Genomic DNA, 6,000 nt, shown 5'->3' with positions numbered 1-6,000 from the left:
TGATGTAAATCTATTAGAGGTTATGTGAAGGCCCAAGGTAAGCATAAAATCTAGGAGAGCTAGGATTAGTCGAAAAATACGTTTTTTTAAATTTAAGATGGGTAACAAAACCAAGCAATAGTGATACATTTACAAAAAAGAAATAAACTGCTCTACATCTTAAACATAGGTCAACTAAACAAAACTAAACATACTGACTGCTCCTGAAACCAAATGACACACTTTTAGCTCCTTACAGCTGGTTTATATAGTCTATGCTGGCCAGTCCATAGGTTATTGCTGGGGGGGAAAGACAGCTGTGGCACAGATGAAGGTGGCTCCTGAGAACATTCTACAGTAGAATAGAGCAGTCCAATCATTCAGTCTCCTCTACTTAAGCTGTGGTGTTGCAGAAACTGAGTCTTTGCTAGGTTGCTGGGAGAACACTTCTTACACACCTGAATCATGCAGTATTGGTTCAATGATCATGGATAAATACTGTGATGTCCAGCAGATCAGAACATACTTTACATCTGAACATTCCCAAAGTCCCAACTAACTAATTTCTTCTTACCTCGTGCCTGGTTTCAGGAGTTGTCATAAAGGTTATGTTCATCTAATAACACAATTTATGATGTCAACCAGGAAGGTCATATATGTAATGGTTTTCCTATTCTCTGCCCATGATATTTTACACCATCCAATTCTGGCTTTTCACTAAGTACCCCTTTCACGCCTGGTGCCAGATTAAACCCCTTCCAACAGTAAATTGCAGCTGCTAATTAATATAATATATTTCATATAGGACAAATAGAACAAGAACAAGGTATTTCGGTCCAAAACAACTGAGCACGTGCTTTAGGAGTGGCAAAGTTGCAGATATTTTTTCTCACCCATAAAATACAACACCTACACTTTTGCAAATTCTTCATTACAGGTGCACAAGTCCTATGTTATGAATATCAAATAAAGAAATTCCTGCTATCACATTTTTGCCCCAGTTTCTGAAGCATGTGTGGTGCAAAAAAAATACATTTACACACCCATAACAAAGAATGTAAAGTCATGGAGGAAATTTGCACATCCGCAATTCAATGTGCATGACAATTGCACGCCTGCAGAATATTTCCATCTCTTTGAGCCACAAATTGTGTTTTTTCAGTTCCATGCATTCACCTTTGCATCAAATATCACAGTGAAAGTCAACCAAAGGTGATTTCTGTAGCTTTAGAGCCTGGGGCAGGCTTATTTAAAGATTGGTCAATAAATAAGTTTGTATTTATCATTGAGTATTAATGGTGGTTGGCAAACTAATGTATAGGCTATGCATCATCCATCTTATCTCAACAGAATAACCACTCTACCCCTCACAGCAGATGCACTAGGTAGCAGTCTCCGAAAGATCCCGGGCCACAAATCTAAACTCACTGTGCTTGCCTCCTCCACGAAAACCTTGAAAAAGGCACTTGTTCTGTGTCTTATCTCCGGACTGTTATCTCTCACGCTATTCACACACACACACATTACCCCTTCACCAAATCTGCATAAAATGCACACGCCTGGGAATGTTTCTTTGTCATTCCCTCTGCAGAATGCTCTTTGCATGCTGTATGATTGTCTGACCTTCCTTGCAAGGAATAAAGTATACTTAAAAGACCATTATTCTCAGATCTCTTTATTTCAGAAGTCTCACCAGGTCAAACAAATTTCCATCACAGTCCCTTGCCCAAGGACATTTCGGCATGCGGAATGGTGGAGACGGGGATAAACCGCCGACTGTCTGGTTAGTAGATGACCTGCTCTACCTCATACATATGAGGATTTTGTACCCATGGCTTTGGTATGCATTTGTATATTTAGTAGGTGTGGCTTTTTTATACATTCATTTATGTGGATTTTCGTACACATTTATATGTTTAATACATTTCTTTGTAACATCTTATTGGCTGGTGCACATGTGATTTACAAACTACTTTGTTCAAGTACGATTCCATCATCCCATTAGCTCAGATGTTTTTCTCAATGGTACAATGTTATATTAAATCCATTAGCTGATTAAAATAGCACATATATGAAGAAGGCTCAAGATTATCTGTATCAGTTTTTTGGTATAAACATAAACTTTTTTATAAATCACTTTAATTGCCTTTTAACAAGTAACAACTCTTCACAAACAGTAGGGAAAATAATGAAACACACAGTGTAAAAATCTTAATAATTTCTCCTCACCACTCATTAAAGGGGTTGTTTAAAAGTTTTATTTATAAGGAAGCGGAGGCCTATCACTGCCAAACCTCAGAGAGTACTATTATGCTTCTCAACTGAGATACATTGTGCATTGGTGCCCCACTGAGTATTCCATGCTAACTTATGAATATGGCAAAAGAGTTAAAACATAAACTTAAAATCACAGTCCAAAGGAACAGATTAACATTAGGGTTTAAGAGCAATGTTGGGATTCAGCTAATGCAGGACAGAGGGCGATGTTCAGGTTTCTACAAATCAGAGAACTCAACAATTGACATTAGGTAAACATCCATTCTGACACATACACTCCTTTCCAGACAGTGGCGGTAATGCACCGATAAGTTATTTGCCAACTGCGTCTGAAGAAGAAGGAGAAGAAGAACAAGAAGAAGAACAAGAAGAAGACGAAGAAAGAGAAGAAGAAGAAGGACTTCGAAGAAGAAGAAGAAAAAGAAGCAGAAGCAGCAGCAGCAGCAGCAGCAGCGGCTCAGCATTGCTGCTGTCCACACAGTAACACCACTTCTGTGATAGAAAAACACAGGTATGTTAGCTGCTCTACCAAACTCCGTACACATTCAGTCAGTGTGATTGCCTCTGTGTGCTATGTTAGCTGGGACTGTGCTAATCGAGCTAGCTTTGACAAAGAGCAGGCTGAAGTTTACAGCATGAAGACGCGTGTGACATGTTTGTGTCTTCAGTTAAATATAAATCTTTGGGTGAAGTCGTAACTATGACTGGTCTCTGGACATGTGTAATAGCTTTGATTAATTGGCGAACAAACCGCTGTTTGTCTTGTAGCTGCAGCGTTTCCGTTAAGCTGCCGTTCGTGAGCTTTTTTGTTTTAGACTTCTGCTGTTGGCATTTGTGATCAGTAATTTTGCTATCATTAACTAAAGCCTGAACACTTCTAGTATGTAATACGTGCTCCTGTAATGGATAAAGTGTGTGCTTGGATGAAGCCTCTGCTGCGCAGTGTGTGTATCTCGTTAAGAGCGAGCTGTCAGGACAAAGGTGCTTCTACTTCTTCAACGATAACCACTGCTCACCATTTGAAATATATTACATACTCTGTCATCCATAGAATCAGCCGAGTATTTCATATCATGAAATATTCTAAAACATAAAACAATAAACATTCAACAAAATCATGATTGAAAGGTTTATTGATGTGAATTATTATCCCACAATAAAAAGCAAAAATTATATAAAAGTAAGGTCATGATCAGTTTGTATTTCTTACCTAAACTTCCAAGTGCAGTTAAGTGTACAAACCTGAATCCAATCAATGTTTACTGTGATCCCCCTTTTTTCTTTACACCGGCACCAGTTCTACTCTCTACTTCACTCTCAGGTACTTGACAGGCTGGTTGTTCAGTGCTTCTTTTAAGCCAATTTCAGACATTACTTTTGAGGATGTCCACACACTTGGGTCTGAACTTTGTCTAGAGTTAGCCTTTCACACATGAAAAAGGCAGCAGGAGATTCTCCGCTCAGATATGTTTACAAAAACACAGAAATCTCAGAAGCATTCAGGTGAGGGGTGGTGCAGAGGCAGGATGTAGTGTATAAATTCTGCTGTTGAGATCACAGTTTTTTGTTAGAGTGCATCAACCCTTATTACTAAAAGCTTTCTTGACACTTCCCCAGTGTCTTTTTACGTGTATCTTAAGATATATATATTTATTTATATTATTTTTCTTATTTTATTTTACGTCTGTCGCATGATAGAAACTTGCAGAGAATGTTCAGAGATATTCCAGAGTTTAGTCCATGTTTAGGAATCTTGGATTATCAGACGCTGCCTGGTGATACCGATGATGGAGAACAATCTAAAAATCAAGAGCTAAAAACTTTTGATGTCTCAACTTTTATAGGCTCAATTGTCGATTGTGAGTTGATATAATAGCGGGACAAGCTGGTGAAGCCAATTACGGAAAGCCTCTCTAGACCAGACGTTCCCATTTTAGTTCAGTCTTCGAAGGGTGGCGGTCTTGGGGGGCTTCATAGATAGATGATGCAGCCCCTGAATTGAGACACAGCTTATATTTCCTTGTCACCACAATGCCTGGTTGACACCTACATCATTGAAACCTCCATTTTGTATTAGTACACTGCTCAAAAAAAAAAAATTAATTAATTGATAGGTTGATTATTTTTGTTTCCATCGACCGTTGTTAAAGACTTTTAATGTTCCCTTAATTTTCTTTGAGCAGTGTATATGCTTTCTGTAATGGATTTCTAAACTCAAGTTCAAGCTCAAGTGAAGATAACTTTGATGACATTGCTATGACATTATGAGGGTTATTTTCTCCGATTATTACCCCTTTAATGGAACAGTACAACCTACAACCTAAGTAACCACCAATGCCAACTCAAAAACGGTTTTTAGCTGCTAAGAACCACATGGTAAATAGAGTGGAGTGTCTGTTAGCTGTGGACTCGCACCACTTGCTAGCGGTGAAATAAGAGCTAAAAGAGCCATAACTGCCTTTGTGGAGGATCATTTGGTAATGGCTTGTAGCTCTCACCTTCCTACTGGTAATCAAATGGAATAAACTGTTCTTATAGTAATAGTGTTGAAGTGCAGCAATATTCTGGTAGCCAGACATTTTTTTTACATTTTTTTTTTTTTTGTAAATTTTTTAATTAAAAGATTTATTAAATGTGAAAGGTCCCTCAGTGGCGAAATGCAAGGGGCTGGACTGACACAAACAAATAAAATACTGTTTTGTTCCTGATCCACCAATCAAAAGAGGGTTATTATCATTTCAACGCGAGTTGCATGTACGCTTCCGAGTATAAAAGTAACCGCAGGCATGGTCAGCGCTCACACTCACTGAGACGACACCCTGCAGAGTTTGTGCGATTGCTGTTGTTTCCTCTATCATTCAGATATTCACTGCTTTATGAACAGTCTTTTTAAAGACTCACTCCTTCCTTAGTAATACCTTCCTGCACGTGCAGTAGGCCTATTCGTAGCCTAATCTAGGGGTGGGCGATTTTTCGATCCCGATTCGGGATCGCGATAAAATTTTGATCGATTTCGATTATCTCCTCGTGACATGTATTCGATCTCACGTGGCAAAAGTAAGCGCAACAACAGTGTCGGAGTCTGCCGGCTGCCGTCTGCAGTTAGGACACGACACGCCCCCTTCCCATCGTGAGAGCTGCTGCAGTTGCGAGAAAGAGAACAAGAGAGAACGAAGTTGAAAAAATGAGTGAAACTGAAGTCGGGGACAGCGAAAATAATGCCGAATGTGAGAGCGACATCCCTACATCACCCGGAACCGAAGACATTTTCGAAAAAAAGCGTAACGCGACGTCAGTTGTGTGGACGTGGTTTGGATACGGCTAAAAGGACGAGGAGCAGACGAAGCCGGTCTGCAAAATATGCCGGCGGTCGGTACCAGCCAGGACGGGAAACACCACAAACCTTTTCAATCACCTGAGACGGCACCATCCCAGTGATTACACAGAGAGTTTGACTCTGCGGGCTCAAGTTTGCACGACACCAAACAAAGAGACAGGCAAGACCACTACGTCTCCCGTTAGCATCGCAAACGTTAGCGATGCTATGTTAGCAAAACAACAGTCCATCCAGTCGTGTTTTGCAGCCATTGCCCCATATGAAAACAATCGAAGTGAGGAAAAAATATAACGAGCGCTATTACTTATTGCTTAGCTACAGATATGATGCCCCTGAGCACAGTGGAGAGGGACGGCTTCAGGAAACTGATCAAAAACTACATATCGTGTTAAGAATCGAGATCGATC

At 39.9% G+C, this 6,000-nt stretch overlaps 1 protein-coding gene across 1 annotated transcript in view; it reads left to right on the top strand.

Moving 5' to 3' along the window:
* Nucleotides 1-2,619: 2,619 nt before the first annotated feature.
* The window catches only part of fbxo38 (F-box protein 38), a 59,034-nt gene continuing 55,653 nt past the window's right edge, over nt 2,620-6,000 (top strand). Inside the window, exon 1 of the mRNA XM_061079579.1 lies at nt 2,620-2,767. The gene's annotated coding sequence lies outside the window, so the exon portion shown is untranslated. The remainder of the gene's footprint in view (nt 2,768-6,000) is intronic.

The sequence above is a fragment of the Limanda limanda genome, chromosome 10 (genome assembly GCF_963576545.1).
Source record: "Limanda limanda chromosome 10, fLimLim1.1, whole genome shotgun sequence".
Lineage (NCBI taxonomy): Eukaryota > Metazoa > Chordata > Actinopteri > Pleuronectiformes > Pleuronectidae > Limanda > Limanda limanda.
Note: the sequence above shows the minus strand (reverse complement) of the source record. Positions and strands in the feature narration are given on the sequence as shown.